Below are 13,132 nucleotides of genomic sequence, written 5' to 3'. Positions count from 1 at the left end.
TGGTAGGCTGTACTGTACACCTCATGACTCCAGGTCCCCAACAAACACTCAAATCAGACTTCTGGCCAAACATGAGGCCTCTTCTTCTTCTTCTTCTTCTTCTTTTTCTTCTTCTTCTTCTTTTGGGATTTCCGGCAGTGTAGACGCTGTTGCGTATTACTGCCCTCCACAGTTCAGGGTGATATTCCACTTGGTGCTCACGTGACATCATCGTACCTGGAAGTTATGTGGGAACGCCCACTGAGTGGCAAAAAACTACTTTCTGGCCTTGACAGCCCATTCATCCAAACAGAAAAGTCCTGTCTGATTGCATTAAACAATGTTAAACTCACCAACATTGCAGCTTGAATTATCCTCTTTCTATCTGCAAAGTTTTTGTTTAATAAAAATCCACCATAGAAACGTTATGAGCTACTTTCTGTCAGGAAATGCCCTGCATTTGATTATTAAGTGTCAGAGTTTGGAAGTGCTTATATTCAATAACACAACAGTTATATTCAATAACACAACATTTTGCTGCCTCCTGCATTATGTGACCTTTAGAAGCAGGACAGTGGAGTGATTTCCAACGAGCGCTTCCAAACTCCAACACTCCATGCTGCTCAATGTTCTCCCTAGGATGTCCTCGAGGCACGTCCCACTGGGAGGAGACCCCGTGGGCAGACCAAGGCACAGTTGGAGGAAACACATCGACTCACTGGCCTTGGAACGCCTCTGGATCGCCCAGGAGGAAGTCACTAATGTTGCCCTGGAGAGGGACGTCTGGAACACTCTGGTGGAGCTGTTTCCCCCGCGACCCGACTACGGATAAGCGGTTGAATATGGATGGATGGATGGTTTACACAGTGTGTAATGAATATACATACAGTGTGTACAAAGTATTTAAACCCTAAATACTTTGGTTGAGCATGCAAGGTCCCCCAGGTGTTTATCCTTGGCCTTTATACTGTTCCCTCCTACACCTCTTTGCCAAAAATAAGACAGACATTTAGTTTGTAGATCATTTGAGTATACAGTCTTGTTTAGCACTGTTTAAAGCTATATTTTCATTGGCATATCCAACTGTTAACCCTACTCTGACCTCGTGTTCACCTCCCTTTGCTTCAAGTGGTTCTTTTCATTAACAGGAAGAGTTTTGAAGTAGCTTCGTAATTAACAACCTCTTCTCTTCTTACCAGAAAATGTAATAACTATTTAGCTGTTATGAATACAGAGAGAATAATTCCTAATAATTGCTGTCTCTCCCAGTGGAATCAAATTAAAGGTCACAGTATCCGTAATATAATATCTGAAAAAGAAGGTTATTGAGAAACACTCCTCTTGTGGGGCTAATTATAATCCATTTTTCCAATTTGTTCTGCCTGATTAATCTTGTTAATCTAATGAAAACACGCCTCCATGGGTGAGCGCCTATGAATTCAAATACTTCCTAACAATCCCCAGGACGTTTCGTCTCAAGTGGCCGAAGCACGTGCGGACGTGTAATTATCTTCGGCGCTTTCCTGGTTGATGTATGTATCTCTACCTCAGGTGTGACACTGTCCGGCCGCATGTATCCTCTGCGGTCTCACTAAAGTACACGAATACAGCTGTGTTTTCTCCCCCCTCTGGCCTGACTGACCCTGACCTACAACAACCATCAGAATGGAGAGTGAGACGCAACTCCAGTGAGACAGATAGAATAAATAGCTACAGTATATAGCGTGAGAGATACCGGTATACAAGTGTTACACTATAATTTCCTGTGTTGATTTAACCCTGGGAGTGTACAAAATGTAGGGTCCATTTGTATTTCAATGTGTACCACCAGCCATGGGCCTTACATTTGTTTAGTCTAATCCAATCCACCAATGTGGCAAGACTCAAGAGACGTGCATGCGTGTGTGCGAGCGCGTCCGTGCGCGTGCATGCGGCTAACCCTATAACCCTGTGTCTCACACACATTATATACACACTCTCACAAACATTATATCAGCACTGTTAGGCAGGCATATAAGAATTTCTGTTGCCACTTTGTTCTGTTGCTACTTTGCTAGTTCTGCATTGCATTATGACTCAATAACTAGACATTTAACGAAATCAAAGAGCCTTAGAACAAGGAAAAGGAAGAAGATAACAAGGACCAGTGTCTGTGAGGGGAGATGGGAAGGCAGAGCCCTCTTCCAAAATATATTTTTCTAACAAACAATAAAGTGGAGAAGCTGAGAGAATATGATGCAGTTCTATGAAGCAATAAATTCAAGATGGGGATCAATCCACTTGAGCATTTATTTTAGGAGCTCATCCTCTTCTGGCCTCACAGATTGGAAATAGATCTCTATCCAGACAACGAGGCAAAAATGTCTCCTATAGGAGAAGCAGAAGATGGACTGGAATGTTAAGGAGTGATTGTTGTGTTGGTGAAAAGGTTTTAGTATGCCACAAACAAAATGATTACTACTGAAGTTTATTCTGATCCCAGGACATCCCATGATCACAGGAGAGGATATAGAGGCATATCAGGGACTTGTTCCTGAGGAAATGGAGGCTTAATATCCCACCAACAAACCAGCTGCTCCTGTGTCCTAGGGATGTCAACGATCCTTGAGAAGACAAGGAATTTGGCATAGTTGCATGCAGACAATGGGGGGCAGCAGTGGTTCAGGGATAGAGTGTCCCCCAGAGTTAGTGTTGAAGTGTTCTTGAGCAAGACTCTAAACCCCTAATTGCTCCTGATGTGCAGCAGGTTGGTGCCTTGCCTGGTGTCCTCCGCCATCAGTGTGTGAGACTGAATGGGTGAATGTAATGCATTGTAATGCACAATCTAAAGTGCTTTGGATAAAAGTGCTATATAAATGCACCATTCATCTATCTTAAATAAGCCAAGTCTCTGTGCGTACCTACAGTAAACTCCACGTACATAGTCACACGTATGTACGCCTGAAATCCACGTAACTCGAGAACCGTTCGCCCCACTGACTTCAAATTCGACACAGGTGTTCCACACCACCACAGGGAGTGCAGTTCCCCATGTCGAGTCCGTCGTATAGCCGGTTGTCCAGAACCAGCACAAAAGCCTCTGCACAGGATCTGGTCCTGATCACCCCTAAATCTATGGAGCTGGCCTGTTTTGACATCACAACACTTCACATTTGGGCACTGATACAGAACTCCATATTTAGCCTAGGAATAAATGGACACAGCGAGACAGATATACAGAAATCTCCATATATGGGCATAAAAGGGACAGATGGGTGAAACGGGTACTCTGACACGGGTATTGCTAATCCAGGTGCGGCATGGATCTCCAACTTCCATCGTTACCGACTCGGTGCTCTACAGCCGGCCACCGGTCTATAGTGTCAGTTGAAGGGGGGGAAGAAGGCAAACGTGTCGTGAACTGAAGCCTGCATCATTTCTCATGAAGACAGGTGAGAATGAGGCCAGGTTGGCATCATCCTGTACATGCCCTTTAATGAGGAAACAACTCTATGTTCAAAAGACAGCTGCCCATGCTCACTGGGAACCCTCTCCAGAGACCCACACTAGTCCTCCTTGACCTCCACTGGCTGCCTGTCAAACAAAGAATCCACTTTAACATACAGTATAATGCTCCCCACCTAACAAGGCACTCCACAACCTCGGCCTCTCTGACCCAGTGTTGATTTCGTCGACTAAAACTAAGACGAAAAATATTCGTCGACTGTACCTTTTTCCACTGACGAAAACTAAATGGAAACTAAATAAAAACTAAGCTATGATGACTAACACTAAGACTAAAAATGTATTGACAATTTCATCAACAAATAAAAACTAGACTAAAATGTTAGGAAGGGACTAGTGGATCTACAACCTCACAACCTCACAACGCGTCACGCTGCGACGCGCTGTGAGCTTGGGAAAGTTCAATGAATGATCTTGACAGCTATCCTCACCGGGACTTAATTCCAAGCCGAGGCACTGCAGCAGTCTCCATACCAGATGGAGATACTGTACAGCTGGTCAGTGCACTCTCTAGGGTATGAAGTGGTGCAGCATGAGGACGGGAGTTGCGTGGTATGCACTCCTAAAAGAAAAAACTACAACAAAAACAAAACATCACATGGATGCACCTGTGATGTATCCTCAGTGATGTATCCTCAGTGATGTATCCTCAGTGATGTATCCCAAGGTCATCAAGGTTTCGGGTCTCTCGAATATCATACCCCTCACTCAGGTGACCCAGACGGGGTGATCAAGTTCCGAATTGCGTCCCAGTAGCACTTAGCTACCCTCGATCAGTCCCATTAGGGAAAAACCAGGGCCACACAATCCGTTCCTCCTGAACTATACTCTGCTGCTGGGACTGGGTATGCGGGAGGATCGCCTCCATCTGGCACATGGAAGGACTAGGCTCTGTGGGTTGACTCCTGTCCGGGCTCAATCTGGCACGTGGAAGGACTAGGCTCTGTGGGTTGACTCCTGTACGGGCCCCTCCTACGTGGAAGGACTAGGCTCTGTGGGTTGACTCCTGTCCGGGCCCCTCCCCTCCTACGTGGAAGGACTAGGCTCTGTGGGTTGACTCCTGTCCGGGCCCCTCCCCTCCTACGTGGAAGGACTAGGCTCTGTAGGTTGACTCCTATCCGGGCCCCTCCTACGTCTCAGGTCCACTGCTGCTCTCACCAGGTCCAGCACCTGTGCGTTGCACCAGACTCAATGGTTCTGCAGGCTCCACCTGGCCCATGGTGGTGCTGTAGGCTCCGCTTGCGGCTTGAATGTTGGGCTTCTTCCTCACGGAAGACAAAGGGCTGAGGCGCCAACGCATATACTGCAACCGGCTGCCACCCGTCTTTCCAGTGGTCTCTGAGTCACTAGAATAAGTAAAACAAAAATATAAAATATCCTCCTCATCCATCACCTCTGGCTGGAAGTCAAGAAGAGATGTCGATTTATTTCCATTGCTGTACAAACTAAAACCAAAAACCAATACTGTTTTCAGTGTTTTGCCATTCCAATTAAGTTGAACATATTATCATGATTTGTGTACATTACTGCTTGAAACAATATTGTTTACTGTCTGTGATACTGTATAATAGGATTTTAGACCTCTGCTCTGCACAGCCCGTGCACACATGACATTTGTACCCCAATAACATGGATGAAGTGCCATAAGGCTGACTGGCCAGTGGCCACATGCACCACTGCACTGTGCATGGTGGGCTTCAAAGTAAGTGCTTATTCAGTACTCTGACCACTCTCTTATTAGCTGGGGCTGGGGGCATTACCGTGTGGCAGTCAGTCTGTCTGCCATGCAGGCATACTGTACCCCCAGCACCAGCTGTTGCAGAGCCAAGGAACTATACTGTACCCCCAGCACCAGCTGTTGCAGAGCCAAGGAACTATACTGTACCCCCAGCACCAGCTGTTGCAGAGCCAAGGAACTATACTGTACCCCCAGCACCAGCTGTTGCAGAGCCAAGGAACTACACTGTACCCCCAGCACCAGCTGTTGCAGAGCCAAGGAACTATACTCGCGTGAAGGATCATGATGGGGAAGCTGTCAAGCCAATGATGGTTTATGTTGCTGGTGGCAGTCTGTCAGGCTGCCATGAGTCATGCAGTATATATCCCTAAACAGCCAGACTGCTTTTGCCTCGAAAAAAATATGCACGCACGGTGCACTGTTCAGCTTGATGGGAGTGACGTGACGACTCCATTACATCAGATCTGGGCTGTCTGTGAGAAGAAAAAAAAAATTATGGTTACACACTGCCACCTGGTGGATGCAGAGGGGTTTGTCGCTATTATGAAAGGAAACTGCTTCACAGGTCAAATAAAACGTATGTGTGTGTGTGTGTGTGTGTGTGAGTCTGTGTAATATTTTAAGCAAAAGCATTATGCCTGTATGCAACCTTTTACTGAAATGTTCTATTTTACTTGCTGCAATGGTGCATTACAATATAAAGTATGTTAATTGTCTCACAGATCAAGGTTTAACCCTCGGTTCCATCATTTCTGCATTTTTCATGCGATGTGGGCATAGTGTTAATAACAGATATGATGATATATAGAATTTATTTAAGTATGACGTTTAGTATTTCAATCTGAGACTACACAACAAACCTGTTTAATGGGTTGTTTCTGCTACCTGTTCAAAGAACCAAATCATACAACGGTGTAGTGAACAGTAATATGTTAAAAGGCATGTGTGCACATTTGGAAGAGAGAATGCCTTGACTTAATGTTATACTTTAGCTATTGAAAAATAGCAGATCTACAAGCTCATAGTGACGACCTTGTAGATCTGCTATTTTTGAAACTGTGGCACAAATCTTTGAATATATATTCCTCTTTCAGAGCGAACGTTTTAAACTCAAATCTTTGCTTCTGGGGGTTCCTGGAACTACACATGTTCAGATGGGGGTCCTCACTCCTCAGCCAAATACAGATAATTATGGGGGTCCTTGACATGAAAAAGGTTGAGGTCTACCACTGACATAGAAACAGAAAAACTGAATCGGGCCTCAGCATTAGGCAATAATAATAACCTTTATTTTATAGAGCACTTATTATCAAAACAAAGTTACAACCAAAAGATGACATGTGCAGTGTGGAATAAAAGTAATAACGCACGCAAATAGCCAATCTACAAAGTTACAAATATATATATTTATTTGGGACACAGTACAATAATAAACATTATGTTACATTATGTTGCACCACATGTATCTTCAGCTAATTTCCATATGGTCACACCAATCGTTGCTGTCCGTTAGAAACCAACTCTATTTTTTAGGTTTTAGATTTTTTGTTGTCATAAATCAATGCTACTGAACACATCTGTATGTTGATAAAAAATATATTGAACCAATGGGAAAATATATTGAACCAATGGAAAGTATTAAAAAGCTCTTCAACAAAGAAGCCTTCTAACTCCACATGAGCTGGATGTTTGACAGCGGAGACATATATAATATAAGCCACACAATCAACAGTAACAGCACACATACTTTGTGTAGCATGTCATAACACAAAGTAGCCAATAACGACTGCAGGGAGATATAAAAGTGTATATGGGAATATACATAAAATATTTATAAAGGGCCTTGCAAATGGGGAGTGATAAAACGCGCCTAAAGTTCATTTTGAATGAGACCTGCGTTTTTGCTCGGAGAAGTCACAGTGCGACAACGCAAGCGTATTTACGTGAGCGCGGTCCCATGAATTTGTTTGTGCGCGTGCTCGTTACAAGCACACGACCGCGACTCACCAGACCTGGATTCTGTTTCGCTTTTTTTTTTACGCTTGCGTTGTCGCGCCCCTCTTGAGCAGACCTGGAGGAGACCTTATGCATGATTCATGACGTCATTCACATGCCCTAAACATCTTGAATGACTGATTTGACCCGTGAGCCGTGACCTCCAACATTTTGTTACTGCACTCTGCCTTGGTTTTGTAGTTACTTTATTATTATAACGCTTTTACTCTAAAAAACGAAATTAAACTTTGAAACTTTGTCACAAGATAAAACATATATAACTCAAATAAAGTAAGTAGTTTAATACTGCACTCTGGCTTTGCAGGGCAGCATGCATTAGCAGTATACAAGATATATTAGTGTTTTCACTCTGGCAGCAGTGAAGCTGCCAAAGGAACTACCACATATGCTGGAAGTGTGTTCCATTTCCAATTGCTGATAGCCGGCCTTAGTTTTGTGCAATCTCCTCTAAAGGCAGTCCTGGTGGAACTAGTTGTGTGTGTGTGTGTGTGTGTGTGTGTGTGTGTGTGTGTGTGTGTGTGTGTGTGTGTGTGTGTGTGTGTGTGTGTGTGTGCGTGTGTGCGCGCGCGCGCGTGTGTGTGTGTGTGTGTGTGTGTGTGTGTGTGTGTGTGTGTGTGTGTGATTTAATACGTTCAGACAGAGTTTGGGGGGTTGCTAGACTCTTAGTAGAATCTTAAGAGCTAAATAAATTATACTTCTTCAGTATGTTACAGTGATGATGTTGGACAAACCAACAATCACTTCGTAACACCCAATGAATCCAAGGTCCAATTTGTCAGTGATTCAGTGTTTAAAGCCTTGTTCAGACCAAACATTTGCCACTGGACCAAATTATACTTCATCGTACAAGTCCCGACTGTGAGTGTGCCAAAAGAATAGCAAGCACGGTCAGGACCTGGACGAATTAGTGACGTCTTTATTGTGGCCAAGTCAATTCAAGACTAGTCAGATCTGGCCCAGAATATCACCTGATTTTAACAAACATAAATTCTGCCCACTAAGATGGACGTCCCTGGATGAATCAGAGAGAGTCCGATCATAACCGTTCAGATCTGGCCCAGAATAAGCTATATTATTTCAACTGCTGAAGACGTCCTGGAAATGACGTAAATATCATCCGCATATGGGCTGTGATCTGGCCTCAACGTCACCGGAGTCACCGGAGGACATCATCATAACGTCATGATGACGTCATTTGGCTTGCTGGGAAATGACAATTGTACAATGTTGCGGAGTAAAAATCCAAGTGTTCCGAAAGACGACCCTACAAAATCCCACCATGCCCTCAACTGGGGGCGGCCATAGCTGAGTGGTTAGTTGAGCCCGCCTGGGGAGCCAGAGCCCCTGGTTGTCCCAGAGGTACGCTTCCAGGGCCAGCTCAGCAGTGTGCCGACATGTGTCCCTGAGAAAGACTCCTAACCCCCGAATTGCTCCCCGAGCGCCGGAATGGCTGCTCACTGCTGCTAATTCAGTGGTTCCCAAAGTGGGGTCCGGGGACCCCCAGGGGTCCTCGAGGGAGTTCCAGGGGGTCCCCCGGCTAAATGATAGTTAGGAACCAAATAGACCCTTATGGGTCTGTAACTCTGAGAGTACAAATGGAACCAAACGGACGGGTTCGGGTTCAGGTCCGTATGGTTCCATTTGTATACTCTCAGAGTTAAATTAACATTGATTTTAAAATAAAAATTGGGGTCCCAGAGATAGAAATGCCATTAAATGGGGGTCCGTAGACTATTGCATGTCAAACTGGGGGTCCTTGAAATTAAACAGGTTGAGAATCACTGCTAGAGCCGTAAAAACTTCTCTTATGGCATATATCTATCCCTGGCATATCTCTTCAAATGGGGGTCCACGGGCTAATTATTAGTGTCAATTTGGGGGTCCATGACATGAAAAAGTTTGGGAAACACTGTCCTAGTTGTAATAGGATGGGTAAAAAGCAGAGAACGGATTTCACCTACTGTACAGTATGTGCATACACAGTATATACATATAATGTGACAAAATTGGGGACTATTCTATTCTAACTGTCTCCTGTTTCCTCTGGTTGTAGAGGTCATGGTAGTCTTTTAGCACCTCTACCACGACACTGTGGCCAAACTGCATGGCGTCGTCCATTGGAAAGTTGCCCCATCTGAGCAATAATGACAAGAGAGGCATAGTTTTAGTTGCACAAAATGAGGGCTCAGTTTCCATCTAATTCACCCGTTGTCAAGTCCCGCCCGTGGTTGTGCCCCTCTTCACACCTATTGATTGCTGTTTCGTGGTTGGACAAAAAAGATTTGATGGCGTGAAAAAGATGAACAGAGAGAGAGAGAGAGAGAGAGAGAGAGCAGTTAGAGAGACACAAATCTTACCTATCTTCCACAAACGGATTCACTTTGCAGTTTTCGATGAGGAAACGGACTACTTCTATATGACCTGGGGGAAAAACAGATCATAAAGCACTCAAGTTTCAGGGAGAAATAGCCCCTCTCATTGACACATGTACGTAAATGATGTCATGATCACATTTAAAATAAGGTTCAGGTGTGCAACAATGGGGGGGAACTAGAAAGGCTCAATTCTGTGCAAGTGTGCAAGTCTTGCATAAGTACAGTATGATGATGATGTACTGTATGGTGATGATACACATCATTATGTCACAGGAACCCTAAAAACATCCAATTATCAAAATGATTATTTTAGGCAATCGGTGAGCAGTAGAACATAATCTGCCTTTCAGACAGAGTATGATGAATGTTGATGAATGAATATGAATTTTGCCTTAAAAGCTTGATTTGGGGCACTGCTCGTGCGTCTCATAAAGGAGGTGAGCTCACCCTCAGCTGCAGCAATGTGCAGTGCTGTTCTGGAGTCATAGTCCTTCAGATCCATGTCCAGTGATGAGAGGGCAAACCTGAGGAAAGAAAAACTAAATCTTAACTTTAGCCTCACTAAAATGTCACTATGTTGGGAAAGCCCACAACACTTGCGACGCATTGCGACATCGTAGGTCATCCACGTTCGAGATATGACAAAGTGATTGTTTTATAGTGTTAAGGACAGAGTTATGGCATATAGATGCTTATGGCATATAGATGCTTTTTACTACATTTTTATCCCACGATTTTGTAACCCATTTATCACCCCTGTGTCAATTATCTAATGATCCTGGGCTCTACACACCCTCCGCCAACCTAGTCCCCATATATGGGGGCCATGGGGAGAGCAACGTACTTGAACTCATGCTTCATGCCTGAGTAGAGTGTCCAAGTTGATCCTTTACACCTGACAGGGGGAAGTTTCCCTGGTTGGACGTAGCGTGTGGAAGGAACACGTTATTCCAACCAGTTCCTTTCCCATCAGGCCAGGGGGAGGCAGTTTAGAGACCAGGATTTGAAGGGGCTTTTAAGACAAATAATAATCAAGCTTGTTGCTTGTGTAGCACTACTTACTACCTTCTCATGGCTGACACATCCCCACTATAAGCGGCAAACATCAGGTTGAAGACCGTCATATTCTGTAAATAGAGGGAAATGTTAGTGTTTATAGAGCACCAAAGTCTGACGTTAATATCGGTAGAGGGCGCAAATCCACGGGTTCATGTACTTTTTATTTGCATTGTAATCCCCATAGGGGGATTTTAGATCGCCTCATATAAGAACTGTGTTTGAAAAATAAACATGCCATCCCGGCCGTTTCACTCATATGGATATGAAGGATCAACTGACTGAGAGAAAACGCCATTGTTACTGCTACTGAATTAGTTACATTTTCGCTAGAAACAGACTGTATCAGATGACCCCATGTTATTCTCCATAGAGGAATTACTTCCGTGAACCAGGCAGAACCAGGGGATGAGCGAGTAACTTTGGCGCTCTATTAGAAGACATTTTTACGCACTTGAAAAAAAAGAGGTGAGTAACAAAGTTGTCTCACCCTGTCATCTCCATCCTGCCTGCGTGGGTCCTGCTTCTTCACAAAGTGCCTCAAGTTGTCATAGTTGTGGAAGTTGAAGTATTTCACCAGCTCCTATTTGGAGCCAAGAAACATGGCCAGTTCAAATGGAAATATAGCACAATTAAAAGGCTGCACTGGTTCAGGACAGAAACCCCTTTTGGTGTTTTAAGCATTATACTTTAGTTATTGAAAAAATAGCAGATCTACAAGCTCATAGCGCGGCACCGAGTGCCGCACTACGAGCTTGTAGATTTGCTATTGTTTTGAAAAATCGTGACAATGTGGTGCAAATCTTTGAATATATATTCTTTCAGAGCGAACGTTTTGAACTCAAATCTTTGCTTCTGGGGGGGGGGGGGGGGTCCCTGGAACAACACATTTCTGGGGGTACTTGACATGAAAAAGGTTGAGCACCACTGACATAGAAACATAGGATTTTCAGAAAACTGTTAAAAAAATACAGTGGTTTTCCCCAGCTAAATGACCCAAATGGACCCTTAAATATCTGCATTACTTAATTTACAAGAAGTCTACAATTACAGAATATAAAATAATTGTTACTTTTTATCAACATTTGCCTGTTGTCTCTCCTATGGTACTACATCAATACAGCATGGAATTCTGGACAAAATCTTATGCAACAACAACAAAATATTCTACGTCTTGGGTCTGAGAGGCAAAATCTCATCAAATGGTGCTCATCAAACCACTGCCATACAGTAATAAAACAGAAAGTTAACTCGTCACATGATTAGTCCCTAAATCCTACTCTTACCTGACAGAAATGTATTCCACGAACACTGTTTCCAACTCTGTCCAGTGGAGGAGACCAGCACATCACGCCCATGACATTGGGGATGACCAGCAGCACTGCGCCCGACACACCAGACTTGGCAGGCAAACCCACCTGAGGAGATGTCGATGATGGGAATGAGTGACTGTACAGTAGTTGGGACAAAATGCTGACATTTGTTTTCAAGTAAATACACACCAATAAGTGTCAGCCCAGCTCCTAATCCAGACAACAGTCTTGTCAAAACTTGACTATTGTAACTCCCTCCTTACTGGCCTACCAGCATGTGCACTTAAGCCTCTCCAGCTGATCCAAAATGCCGCAGCTCGCTTGGTCTTCAACCAGCCAAAATTCTCACATGTCTCCCCCCTGCTCCGCTCCCTCCACTGGCTCCCGGTCGCTGCCCGCACAGAATACAAAACTCTGATGCTGGCATTCAAAGCAACCAAAAGTATGGCTCCCCCATATCTTGCAAGTATGATTGAACCCTACAAACCCTCCCGCGCACTCAGATCAGCTAACGCAGGGAAGCTGGAAGTACCCTCACTAAAAACGCCGGGACAACGCTCCACACGTCCCAAACTCTTCTCCCTTCTGGCTCCAAAACTGTGGAATGCACTTCCCATGGCAGTCAGAACTGCAGCATCACTCCCAATCTTCCGCCGTAGTCTGAAAACCCACCTTTTCAGACTCCATCATGGCCCATAGCACTTACTCTACCCTAGATAGCACTTCTGTAGACTTAGATAGCATTTAAAACTTATAGCATGTTATGTAGTCAGCACTAGAATTGCATTGTATATAGTCATAGCACGCCATAGTACATATGTATAGCATAGTAGTATATATGTATAGTTTATACGCATAAGTTTCATTATATAGATATTCCACTGTTACTTTCTTAGCTTACGCATGTTTCATGATGAATGTTTTTTATGTGATGTATTCCCATGCTTTTGTTCTTGCTTAATGTAAGTCGCTCTGGATTAAGAGCGTCTGCTAAAGGCCTAAATTGTAAATTGTAAATTGTAATAACAATTTTGGCACTGTGCATGCAGTAGGATGTCCCACACTGACATTAACCAGATAAGCCCTATACACTTTGTTACACAACGAATCACGGTGAGCTTGTAGATCGGGTTTTAAAGATTTTGACATTA

At 44.0% G+C, this 13,132-nt stretch overlaps 1 pseudogene across 1 annotated transcript in view; it reads right to left on the bottom strand.

The window, feature by feature from the left end:
• Nucleotides 1–6,605: 6,605 nt before the first annotated feature.
• The window catches only part of LOC308331100 (glutaminase kidney isoform, mitochondrial-like), a 21,217-nt pseudogene continuing 14,690 nt past the window's right edge, over nucleotides 6,606–13,132 (bottom strand). Inside the window, exons 12-17 of the transcript XR_013966272.1 lie at nucleotides 11,955–12,223; nucleotides 11,159–11,251; nucleotides 10,678–10,739; nucleotides 10,060–10,136; nucleotides 9,595–9,658; nucleotides 6,606–9,371 (exon numbers count right to left, since the gene is read on the bottom strand). The product of XR_013966272.1 is annotated as a glutaminase kidney isoform, mitochondrial-like (transcript). The remainder of the gene's footprint in view (nucleotides 9,372–9,594; nucleotides 9,659–10,059; nucleotides 10,137–10,677; nucleotides 10,740–11,158; nucleotides 11,252–11,954; nucleotides 12,224–13,132) is intronic.

The sequence above is a fragment of the Protomyctophum bolini genome (assembly GCF_963924005.1).
Source record: "Protomyctophum bolini genome assembly, chromosome: 2".
NCBI lineage: Eukaryota > Metazoa > Chordata > Actinopteri > Myctophiformes > Myctophidae > Protomyctophum > Protomyctophum bolini.
Note: the sequence above shows the minus strand (reverse complement) of the source record. Positions and strands in the feature narration are given on the sequence as shown.